This window comes from Aphis gossypii, chromosome 1 (assembly GCF_020184175.1).
Source record: "Aphis gossypii isolate Hap1 chromosome 1, ASM2018417v2, whole genome shotgun sequence".
NCBI classification, from domain to species: domain Eukaryota; kingdom Metazoa; phylum Arthropoda; class Insecta; order Hemiptera; family Aphididae; genus Aphis; species Aphis gossypii.
The window spans coordinates 8,005,527-8,019,245 of record NC_065530.1 but is presented as its reverse complement, the minus strand read 5'-3'; the positions used below and the strand labels follow the sequence as shown (position 1 = coordinate 8,019,245).

Genomic DNA, 13,719 nt, shown 5'->3' with positions numbered 1-13,719 from the left:
ATCAAATTTAAGTAGTGATTTATGAAAATAAAAATTTTTAGCACAACAATTGATTGTGGTTTATTTATAAATAAAACTTAAGTTTCATAAAAAAATTACGAATAACAGAAAGATTAAAGATACATTAAAAAAAAAAAAACAATCTTAAAATTTGTTATTTACATTTTTTAATTATTAGAAAAAATATGATTAAGTATAGATACCTGGATAAAATAACTAAAAATATATAATATACGTATTATATTTTTATTAAGGGTAACATCTGAGTTATTTGAATTATATTTTATTGTTGCGAGACTCTCTGTACAGTTATTATTATTATTAATTCTGTAACTTGTAAGTCTCTAATACTATAATTATTATCATATTTTCGTGTTTAAGTAGTAAGTCTGAACGTTTAATAATAATAATTTATTCGCTGAATATAATGGAATTTTCGAAAAAAACTCTCTATGAACCACTCTATGAATAAACATACCTATAGATACACTTCTGTTATTAGATTATGTATATATATATACGTGTTTGTGTAGTATATACAATCATGTAATTTAATATTGCGAACACATATTAATATAGGTACTCAAATTACCAAAGTTAGATACACATTGTACGTACAATTTAGATTGAATTATGCTATACTATATTATCGGTTATTAATATTGTGTTGAGTGTTAGTAAATTAATTAATCGTTATAATAATTTCCGTTTATGTAACCTATTCATGTTGTGTCGGTTGTTCTCTTATTAATATTGAAAAACAGTGTTTTTTAATTCATTAAAATGTTGTTACATGTTATGTAGTAGTCAACAGCTGGCCGATAATAGTTTTTGTTCAAAAATTACTGGTAGTGGTTGTTAATATTTTATATTATATTACTGTGTTATTATAATATCTATAATATATACGTTTACATAACAATATAATTTATTATGTATTAACACAGTATGTTCGATATGCGATAGGCAGTAACAACAACAACACAAATCACGTCATACTTAATACTTAAACAACCCAACCAAAGTAAATCTGAACTGGATGAAAAATGCAAAATATATATCCATATAGGTATATATGTGTTTATAATTTTTTCATATTATTTTACTTTACAATTATTTTAATAAAAAGCAACTTAAGTTTAGTACCAAGTGAATATAAACTTTATATTTAATATTATTATGGCAGCTTAAAAAATCACATAGGTATTCTACTTTGCCTAATACCTATATGCGTCTAATATGTGAGATACATACACATTTTATATATCTACTGTTATGTCTACAATTTTATGTTTTAATATAAGTATAAAAGTTTATTAACTGTAAACAGCGTAATAGGATTATTTCAGCTATATTCAGTATATTAAAGATAAATTGTTGTATTTACTTTAATAACTTTTTTGTTTCAAAATCATACGACAGAATTATAAAAGCAATATAATGTTATGATTTATGAAACTATGTAAAGCCTGTTTGTTATTCTCAATAAATTAGTGCATATAGGTAAATATGTAAAGTTAAATCATTATTTATTATATTATTCAATATTACTGCACTAGCTTCTTGTATTCTTCTCGGAAAATAGTTTTGTATAAAAGATAAATACGACGAGACTTCAATAATAATTACGCCTTTAAAGGAGAATAATTGAATTTAACACGAAATAAACTATATCCAAATCTTTTAGAATGCCTATTCATTTTCAGTTTTATACCAAAAATATATTTACATTTTATACATATGTCTTTAGTTGTTAACAACGCATCCATTATATCTCAAGATAAATATTTGTTCTTCTTGATAAAAATTCAAAGTATGCTCTTTAAAGCAATTGGTATCGTAAATTCAGTTAAAGCTGTTTGTGTCAGTAACATGTATCGATTTTATGACTTTTACCTCTTTTTTCTAATATTTTTTTGTTACCATCAACCTATAGTATATAACGTACAAACGAATCATAAATATTATATTAACCACTACCGAAATATAATATGTTTGTCAAAAAATATTCTAGTCTTTGTCTACTAAATAGTGAATATTTCACTTAAAATGGAATTCTAGTTTCAGATTTCATTGTATTCTATTGGAAGCTCTATTAGTCATGCAATATTTAACAATTATTTATATTTTATGATATAGATATACTTGCGAAATATTGATGGCAGAGGTATATTGCATTATTATGTTGAAAAATTTAAAAAATCAATTTCATTATTTGATTTTTATAGAATGGCGTATGTTGAATAGTTTGAAAGTGAAAAATATTCTACATAAACTCTTCAGTTTTATATACTTGTAATATTATATTACACATTATTCGCTTTATAAATTATTAGAACGATCGATTATTTATCATTCAAAATAAATATAATTTTTATTTTATTTTGCAGTTCATTTTGTTACCTAATTTTAAAATAGTTATAATGTTTTTTAAAAACCTAGCTGCCTAAAATATTTTAAACCATTATTTAAATAAACAAACTAAGTAAATTAATATTAAAATTAATTATTTTATGAAAATAATAGACTAAAGTTTACTATCATTGTTTCTCATATACTTTATACTGCTACAAAATTATTACGGTCCGTAAAACCATAGTAGTGAACTTTAGATTATTTATTTATTCTGATTAACAAGCATCCTGTGAGCACATACAACATAATTCCATTATTTAATACGTAGATAGAGCACAAGTTATAGGTATCTAAATCTAAATGAGTATAAATATATAACAGTAATAGTAACTACGTAAAAAAATTACAACATATTTTTTATTCTCGATCACTTTTAATAAAAATAAATTAGTTTTATCAAATTCATACTTGTAAATTTATGTACATATATTTCATAATTATAAAAAATTTGATCTTTTGGTAGTAATATTAAGTATTTTATTCAAAAACAATGCATTTATTTTTTGATATGAAACTTATGATTTTTTGAAAAACTTTATCTCGTATATAATTATTATATTTATAGTTCAAAATTATTCAATCAAACATTAAATCTTTGTCGAGAATCGAACCAATAGAATCATAGTAATGAAAACGATTAAAAAAGTGCTATTATAATAATTAACTTAAGTTAATTAGTTAGAATAGATAATAATATTATGTTGGAATATAAATGTAAAAATGTTACTTAAAATTTGAAACGTAAGAGAGATTCTTATTTTAAAAGAGACTAGTTATGAATTTAAAGATTAGTTAATAAAAATCGTTTTATAGATATTCTTAAATTTCAGTTTTAACCTTAGGCGTTAGTAAGTTTTATAAGTTTACTATTAACTCAACTTTTTTACATTAAGTGCTAATTCCTGTATTACAGATTTTACACACATTTGATTATTTTTAACATGTAGGCGGGGTGGTTTTCTAATAAAATGAACTATAATTTAAAATAGATAAATATAATAGTATTATTATAATTTAATTACTCATAAACAATTATTTGAATTCCAATAAGGTAATATCAAAAATCAAATACATGCATACGTAAGATTTATTACAAAGTATTACTAATCGAGTTGTTACATATACGTTAAGTAAATGTTTAATCGTGCTAGCGAAAATAAAAACATTTTTATTTTATTTGCTGTAAATTTAATTTAAGAGTATTACCTAGTTAATATATAATAAGTAATTAAATTGTTATTTTTATAACAAAAACCAAGATAAACTTTATTTGTATCGTGACCCCTTTTGATAAAATATGTTGACTGGCAATATCAAAAAAATCAAGACCACCTGCGACTATTCAAAATGTTTAGTAGTGAAAGTATAAGTATATACTATTTAAAAATACTAAAAATATTTTTGGTGATAAAATTAAATTAGATAATAAATCATAATATATTATATAATAATAATATATATTTTTCAGATAATATATTTGCATGAATATGATTTTTTTTGTTTGTACATAGTACATCAAAATGTTTGTTTTTATATATTAAGCATTATAAGTTTGTTTTTATTTAATATATATATCTATCTGTATTGAAGAGTTAAAGATAACTAATAAAAATTTAAAAATTGTTTTTGTTTATTGAGTTTATTAATATTATTTCTAACTAACTAATCTATTTTATTGGCATATAATTGAAATTTATTCCTACTGTTAGCATTCAATTTCAAAATTCATGGATTAAATCAGTGAATTTACCTATAATATAATTATGGAGACTGTAAAAGCACATAAATTTACTTTATTTTAAAATTTGATAGTTATGTTCATTTCCTAGAAATAAATGTTCAATTACTAGACATTATGTTCACACATTGGGATATTGACAAAAACAACTTAAATAATTAATGTTGTGTTACATTTAATCATTTTCAAATATTTAAAAATAATATAATATAGATATTAATACAAACAGTTCAAAAAAAAAAAATTATATTAATGTGTTAGATATTTTTGAAGTGACATTTTTGAGAAAATTTTACAACCTTAAGTGTTTAATAACTGGTGTCGTCACCCTATATACTAATTTACTTATCACACAGAAATATTAGAATAGTAAGGTATTGATACCAAATATTTAAAACTTGAACCCTTATAGAAAAGAAATAAAAATAATAATTGTTGTTATTATCAATTATTAAAATGGTCTTTGATTTTTAAACCTAAATATAATTATAAATAATTGAAGAGTTTTATAATAACATTGAAATATAATACGGTTATAATTACTAAATACTAATCGATAATACTAAATTTTATAACATCGGCTAAATGACAATACTTTTTTAAAAGTTTAAGATTATCTTCAAAAGATAAATTATATAAATAGTAGATAAAGTGGCTAACGTATAACAACTAAGTAACTTATTTTGAGAATTAAATAAGGTCCTGCTCTTTTGTTATATGGCATCTTATTAAAAAGATCGATAATTCCAAAAACAGAAAAAAAACGTTGTTGTATCAATAGATTTGCTACTGTATTAAACGAACCGAAAGGCATATTTTTCATCACAAAAGTTTAAAAATGTTACAGAGAATTAAAAAAATCTTTAAAATTTTTCAAAGTTATTACTTTGATCAGGATTTGTTGTACTTCAAAAAAATTAAAATAGTTTCATTGGTATAACTTCATACTATGAATTATTTTCTCGTAACTATAATAATCGCAAGTTATAAATAAAGACTTTTAGTCGAAATAAACTAATACATTTGTTCAAAATTATTCAACAAGATAGTAGATACCTAGTTAATTAATAATGGAAAACAACAGTTTAATCAGTAAGTATAAGACGGTAGAAATAAGATTGAAGTCTGCGGGGTGATATTATTAAAAGTCATGGCTATAACACCTATTAAAAATCAGATATAGTGCTATTATAAAATCGTATTACCAAGCACCCTCGAATTTCATCTATATAAAATTATGTATTGTACGAAACAGTTTTAAAAAAAAAAAGTAAATCTCCTCTTTAATGGTCTGGATGAAAAGAACTGGATAGCAGGTCATTGTCATACTAATATACGATTACATCCGTGAAAACGCTCCTCATTCAATAGTAAGGTACTTCTTCTCATAATACCAAGAATCGAAAATAATAACAATAAAAACCAAAGCCATTGACAACGGAATCTTAAAAAAAAGAATCTACATCGAATTCATTGAAATTAAATTATCAATATTTTAATCTCGTAATCAACTTCTATTCTATATATATAGCAACTCTGAAACAATAGGTTGAGAATTGGATACCAGGATACGTAATGTAAAAGGGTAACGCTATTAAATAGCAAAAAGATATCGACTTACCAGTGTACTTATTTCGAAACAAAGTTCACGCTTAAATATTTACCTTCACTTATATCATCTTTTAAACGAGATACGAGTAAATAACTTAAATTTAAAATAAAAGTTTGAAATAAACATGTATTAAAAAATTAGACTATAACAGCTTAATCTATAAATCAGTTTTTTTTTCATACCTTCGGATAATATGATATTATATAAGCGTCTTATTTATTTATCTTGTTAACATTTTAAAGTGTAATATTTCCAAAAAAAATACACATTATCTTTGCAAAAAACAAAATATTTTCTAAATCGTTAGAGTATTATTATAAAAATAAAATTTTACAATATAACGTTGTTTAAAAACTCGAATTCATTGTACCCAAAACCTAAACTATTCGGGTGCTTCGGTTCTCGTGAATAGTTGTAATGTAAACAAATTTTAGTAATTATAAAACTATGTTGGTGACCCAATTATAATTTGTTACAACCCTCAGGACGAGAAACGATACAATAATGTAGCCTGTAGATGAATATTAAAATAAATACTAGTAATATAGAGTTGCACAATCTGGATGGACAATTACAAGCGTCCCATTAAATTGCGCTTTTAATAAAGAAAAAAAACTCTTTAAAATGTATGGAATGAATAACATTGGATTATTACTATTATTTCCTCCTTTTGGATTATTTTTGATCGGACCGATAATAAATCATTCAAATAGTTTTCTTTTTATTTAAATAGATAATTAAATAATTGACGTAAGGAATGATTTCGACCGCTTACAGGTGTATCACACATTTTATTATATTATTATATCTCGTCTACAATTATAGTGGTTTACAGTGTAATGAAAGTATAATTATTATGCACGGATAACTAAAATATACCTAAAAGCCTTTTATTATGTATTAAGTCAGATGTATTATTATTTAATATTGTAAATGGCTATTACACTAACGACTAATATATATGCATATAAAAATAAATAAAATTATATTAATAGAGTAATTTCTGTTGGAAAGTTCAGTTGGGGCTTTCTCTTTAATGCGTTAAATCCATAATATCTTGAATTTAATGAACAGAAACTTATCCTATAATAATATTTAATATTAATGACATCTCATTTATCATATGTGACTCTTTTGGTATCTTACATTTATTTTGCAAAACAGTTGTACTTATTCACTTCTTCTTTTTTATATATATATATATATTAAACATAAAATAAATATTTATAGCAATATTTTTCATCTGCGTGCGTAAAAACACCGTATTAAGTATATATCGTCATATTTGGTTTAATTATACTTCTGCCGTGGCTTTCATTACAGTGGTTTCTAATACTTGATATTTTTCAATTTATGTACATTTTTAATAATTGAATGATACAATAACATTCAAAATCTTAAAAATGTTGATCATAGCTAAGATACTAGATCTATGTATCAGTATTTAAAATAATATATCATTGAAATTAAACCATTAAATCTTCATCTGTTAATTATTAGTGCTTCTACTTTATACAATATCTGACAGCGTCTACCGATTTAATTATGTAACATTGAACAAATTGCATTGTATTAAGCAATTAAGATAAGTCATATTATGTGATTTCAAAACACAAATTAAACATAAACATTTTTAGAATTTTGATCGTTTTCGTGCAGTGTGTGTTTTATCTCTTCGTTTTGCTCATACAAGAATGATTTATTCACTAAACAAATACTTAAATTAATCTTTATTAAGACAAGATACTGTCTCTCGATCTTCCATAATACAACAAATTCATATTCGTCTAGGACCATATTATTATTATCGTTTAATCCACAAAATAAATACACACCGATAAACATATAATACCTATACCTATAATACCTATAATATATATTATATATTTTATTTTTTTCCTATATTATATACCTATAATACCTATATGTTATCATACTATAGTAATACGGCAATATAAATCATTACTCTTGTCCTTAATAGAATTATTGGTTTACGGATCGGTTAAATGTAGCTCATATAATATTTTATATGTGTTAATTATAATTAAAAATAATGTAAATTAGTAATGGCAAAAAATTTCAAAATGTTCTTTTTATTATTAATGTTGTAAATAACTAATAATGTATTTGACTATCGATTAATAATTAAAATAGTGTGCACGTTTAAAATATAAGATTATATTTCATTTATTTGTTTTTGTAACTTATGAATATATCTATACAGAAAAATGTTCACAAAAAAAAAAAAAAATTGAAAATTAAAAAAAATCTAGGGCAGGTTTAAAACAATGCAATTCAAAATGTATGTGTTTGAAGTCATTAAAAATATTATTATATTTTATGATTTTACAAATAAAGGTCGTTCAATTATATTTTTTTGTATAATACATTATTATTATTTGCGCTTTATTGTAATATTTTACTGATCAAAATGTTTGCAAAACTATTAGACGATGTGACATATTATAATATTAACATCAATAATTGTAATAATATATTTATTATATTTAGTTTCCATTTAGATACATTAGGATCGTAATCAGACAGTCGAAAGTCTTCATACAAGCAAGGTTCTTGTTCATTGGTTTATTTACAGGATTGGTTATGAGTTATAAGTTGAGTAGTAAATCAAATAACTTTCAGCAAGACTTAAGATTTCTGTTCAATTACTTCTGACAGTGAACAGTTATTAATTCTGTGAATTATCTTAGTATAGTATAATCTTGAACATCTTATGATTTAATTATTTATTAATCATTGGTCATTCGTCAGTACGAGATTTATTTCCCACCTACTGTAAAAATAACTTTTTCCAAATCACTCTTGAAAGTCTTTTGTCTTTGTGAATTTCGTACTGACACAGTATTTTTTTTCAAAAATAAACTAAAGAAATAATCAAATCTTTAGAAAATAATTTAATATTTATTATAGAATAGATATAAATATGTTGACTTAATAGTTTTCTTCGATTTATTTGAAATTAAATTAATATATGGTATAATTTATACACAGTATAATCATACCAAACTTATTATAAGTAAATTAATGTTCATAATATCTTATGGTTGTAGCAAGTAATTTAGAATTATAAAATTATATGAATATTAAAATATTCTTTAATCGATGTTCTTATGTCGAGCTTCTACTTAATTAAAAGATTAATGAAGTCAATAAAATATAATACACTTTTTTCTAGAAATAGATAAATATAATATTAGCTCATTCAGTAATGAGATACAATCTGGATGATAGTTAAACATACGCTTATACTATTGTATTATTATTATTATTAGTTACACTGTTTTTAAAATAATTAATACCATATAAGTAGATAATTTAAAAACACGAGAATAATTTATATTTATATATTTTTTTGATAATGATTAAAAGAAATCATATTCCACTTGCATGCTTTTTTAATGTTAATACTGTACTTTTTTTTAAAAAGAAAAACATCAGGTGACATTTATCTTGGTTATTTGTTCACAACAAATAGTTTATGCGTTAGTAATAGTTGTAATTCTGAAACAATGAAAAATTGAAAAATTCCTTCATTTACGTAGACTGATGTAAGCACTCAAATTGTGCCAATGGCATTGGAACGAACAATTGTTCTGTTACCCCTTTAAATTGTAAGGTAGATTTTTTAATATGTAAAAAATATATTGTTCGCGTAAAACAATGTCCATTATATTAAATATTGAATAAGAATAGTGTCTTCACAAACTTACTAATTACCATGATTCAATATTTTAGATATAAATAATAAAATAAAATTACATTAATTATAATATTATATTACTTATATAATTTATGTATATATTGAATTATAAGAAAAAATAAATTTTAAAATCTGAAAATAACATTTTACCAATATTATTTACCAAAGTGTATAACAAATGTAATAATAAACTAAAATTAAAAACTAAATTAGCTAACTATTTTTTTTTTGTGAATATGATTGGAAGAACTTTTTTACTTGTAAAAAGGTAATTTTCCATAAACAAATTAAAAAATACTAAAAATTTTAATCTGATATACAATTTCTCATGAAAAAAAAAATAATTCTATACTACTGGAATAAACTACTTTATTTGTATATATAAAAAAAAATACCTGGCGTAAATGTAAAGTAAAATTAAGTAACGTTAAAAGATTCATAAAATATTATAAGTATTTTTGGTTGGTATAAGTAGGTAAGTTACAGTGGTGCCACGAAAACATTATAGCTACAAACTCATACATAACATTAAAACCTGCCTATGTATTATTTATTTTTATAATAATATAAATATTGATATTATTAACTTAGGTACCTATAATTAAGTATTCGTAACTGTTACTTGTATTTGAAATTTTAATCAGTTTATAAGTTACATTTGCATAAAAAAGGTTCAGAAAAGATCATAAGTTATTTTAATCCCAATGTACCTTTTTTTTATAACCTAATTACGTTCTGAACTATCGATGTACAATAATTAATTGATTTATAATAATAATATTATGATGTATGAAATATTTCAAAGAATAACAAAATCGTATTGCTTAAATTTAACAATTAAAAATAATCAATATAACTTATAACTTATACGTAATATCTATAGCCTATACTATACTTAATAAAATTGTCATAAAATATAAAACATATATTTGGAAAAAAGTATGTTATTCTTAGTAAATACATTGTAGTTATGTAATAATATACTAATTAAATAAGTTGAAGTTTTAAATTTAGTTTTTATAAATTATAACTAAAACATAATAACAATATTTTTGTATAATAATAATAATAATAATTATTGAATTGTAACTGCGTTACAATTTCATTATAAATATGTTGTTATATAATGTATTTTTCCTTGGTTATCAAAAATAATATAGGTACTAAACTACTAAATAATGTTAAGTATTTATTTTGGAAAAGTATAGTACTATTTAATTACAATCCCTTTTCTTTTAGTTGTTTTATTTTTATTTTTTTTTAGCTTGATGAAACTATACAACAATACCAGTATATTGCACGCCAACCATTCTAACATAAACAATATTCATTGTCATGATATAACGGTTTAGCCAACAGCATGCGAATTTTAATTTTAACTACGCTAATTACACGTTAATTGCTGACATAAAAAATAATAATTCATTTTCCATATGAGCAGGACAAAATGGCAAGTACAATAAGCTTTTTTCATCGATGCGAACCATTTTATATTATTAATATTTGAAATAAACATTTTACATAACATTTATGTTGAATAAATGAATTCAGATTCGATACCCATCTGGTTCCTAAAAACTATAAAAAAAAATACTGCTAATAACACTATTGTATCACATACCAACGCCACTAAAAAAATAATTTGACTTTTCGGTGTAGACATTTTTTTAATATAGCTTAAAAAAATCATAAATAACTTTTTACTAAATTTTCAAATTTTAGGTATGAAAAAAAAAATGTATGCATTTTTAACCAGGAAATAATTTGAAAATTTTCGAGATTTCTAATACGTACACTCGAGTCTGTGAGCTTGTTTGAAATCCAATAATGACCTTCTTACTAAGTCTGGGCTGCGAATTACTGAAAAGATATACGAGATAAATATGTCTTAAACTCGATAATGTGCTTTCGCCAGTGTCAGGTTATTATTGATAAATGTAATTGTCATTATTTTTTTACCGTCGTTGAAATAAAACACGTTTTGGCTACACCTTTGTTTATTTTATATAATTTAATTATAATATTTTATGATAAAATATGTTTTTGTTCACTTTCGTTCGGTTATAAGACTCTTCGACCCGGTACATATATTAATAATGAGATTTCGTATCGCAATTTAGACGGTCAGTGACGTAAAGTGCTCTTACCGGATTTCCGGTGTCGTGGTTTGGCACTAGTCGTCTCGAACAAACAACTCAACGCAGCGTTTACACCATCCACCATCTCCGTACTCGGTACCGGACACTGAGTGCCGTCCGGTTGTTTGAGTATCCAATCTTTATAAGAAAGGCTTTTGACACAATCACATTCTTCCGTCTCTTCGGAGGAGACGTCGGCTTCGCAACTAATCGAGGCCCGATTGTTTTCCAATCGCGATGACATGTCGACTTTGTAGAGCAAAATAAAAATAAATAATAATAACGTTCCAAAACTTATGTACTCATATTATTCTATACTCTATAGGGTAAAAATAAATGTGTTCACGATAAATTTACAAAATGTCTAGTTATATTACATTAAATTTTAATTATCAGACTTAGGAGCGTGATCAACAACTGAACATCAATCGACAGTGTTGTAGTATCACACGTAAAATTCAGAATCATTTTGAAGTTGTAAATGACGAATTGTTAATAATATTATTTGGTTTTGGTATGCATGTAGTACTTTCGTTATAAATTTGTAATAAACGTTTAATGAAATATCACGAAGGATTAATACCTAGTTTTATCCATGTATAAATTGTATTGTAAATTTATAACCATGCGATTTTCTTTACTATAATTGTTGCTTAATAATATAATGTATGTTTATTATTATCATTGTATAAGTAGGTTGGTATTTCTCGTTTTACTGAATGATCTTTACTCAGGAGAACATAATGTGCAATTTAATATTATTATTCTGGAAGTTATGACGTTATTTTATAATATCATTAGACATAATACAATTATTGTTGCAAACAAACTGTCTGTTACCACCTGGTAAATGCTAGGAAAAGCACAATGTATAAAAGCATTCTGACTTCCTATATTTCCTCTTGCTGTATACAATATACTAGTCTAAAACTAAATGTAAATAATAATTACAATAACTAATCGAATTCAACATGTTCGAATTGACTTTATAATAAGTAGTGAGCACATAATCTTCACAAGTCATGGAGTACCAGCTGTTGTGTGTTATGGAATGAGTTTTAGAAGACGATTTACTTAATTTGTTAGCTAGTTTGATCTCTATAATGACGTGAACCCTAAGCCAAAAAATAATATTTTTCAGTAAATAAAAAAAAAAGTGCGGCACGGTGCACTGTAGTAGTGAGGTGTGTACTTGTTTTTACATATTAATGTCTGTGTTTTTTCTCTACTGAAAACACTCGTTCTCGCTGAAGTGAAAAGTGTCATGGAAAGCACTTCTACGTATTGAACAATGAATAGCTACTGCATTTTTTTTTATTCTGTAGTACTCGCATAAGTATGTATTTTTTGAAAAATTCTCAAAAAAAATTTAAACGTAGGTATTTTTGAAATTTTACAACCATAGTATAATCATGAAAAAAATCATATAAACCGTGAATCAATAGTGATGGATTTAATAGCGCACATTTTTAACAAAACATTAGCTATTTATTGGTTCAGTAAAATCGAATGTCACTCATAATTGTTTTACAAGTGATACAACTTTTATGTTCATAATCAGAAAAAAAATCAAACACGGCTAACATTTTGCAAAATTATCAAAACTATAAGATGTTACGATGGATGTATTTCAGTCGTTTTTTAGATTTTTTTAAATCTTACTTATTTTACGTACATTTTTTTCGTTTCCTCTAGTTCTTTATTGTAATATGATTCCACATATTTGCATTGTAAATATAAAAATGTAAGCGTACAGATTTAATGTTTATGCATTTATAAATATTTGACATAAAACCTCGAAAACATAATAAAAATAATAATAAAAAAAAAAAAAATCGCTAATGGTTTGTATCGGTAACCATGGCAACAACAATGAACAGGCATAACGGAAATATAAGGTATCGTAGTTATATACCAGTAACGCAGCTTCTAAAAACACAAACAATTTTTCGTTTTTCAAGTATATTTGATTGGTGTTGACCAGATATTATGCAGGAACCATGTGTACTGAGCCTAGACAAAGTAAGGTCGTACTATACAATTAGATTCAGAAAAGGCATTCGTTTCACTTGGTCCATCTTTAAAGGAAATAATG

At 23.8% G+C, this 13,719-nt stretch overlaps 2 protein-coding genes across 3 annotated transcripts in view; one reads left to right on the top strand and one right to left on the bottom strand.

The window, feature by feature from the left end:
• Positions 1-13,719, top strand: part of LOC114119140 (G-protein coupled receptor 161-like) — a 128,191-nt gene that overhangs the window by 39,030 nt on the left and 75,442 nt on the right. The gene's annotated exons all lie outside the window — the stretch shown is intronic.
• LOC114128458 (phytanoyl-CoA dioxygenase, peroxisomal-like) overlaps positions 1-13,719 on the bottom strand; it is a 114,118-nt gene that overhangs the window by 57,879 nt on the left and 42,520 nt on the right. Inside the window, exon 1 of one of the 2 annotated variants that reach the window (XM_050208131.1) lies at positions 11,634-11,720. The exons of the other annotated variant lie outside the window; for it this stretch is intronic. The gene's annotated coding sequence lies outside the window, so the exon portion shown is untranslated. Of the gene's footprint in view, positions 1-11,633; positions 11,721-13,719 lie in introns of those variants that run through there. 2 annotated transcript variants of the gene reach the window in all.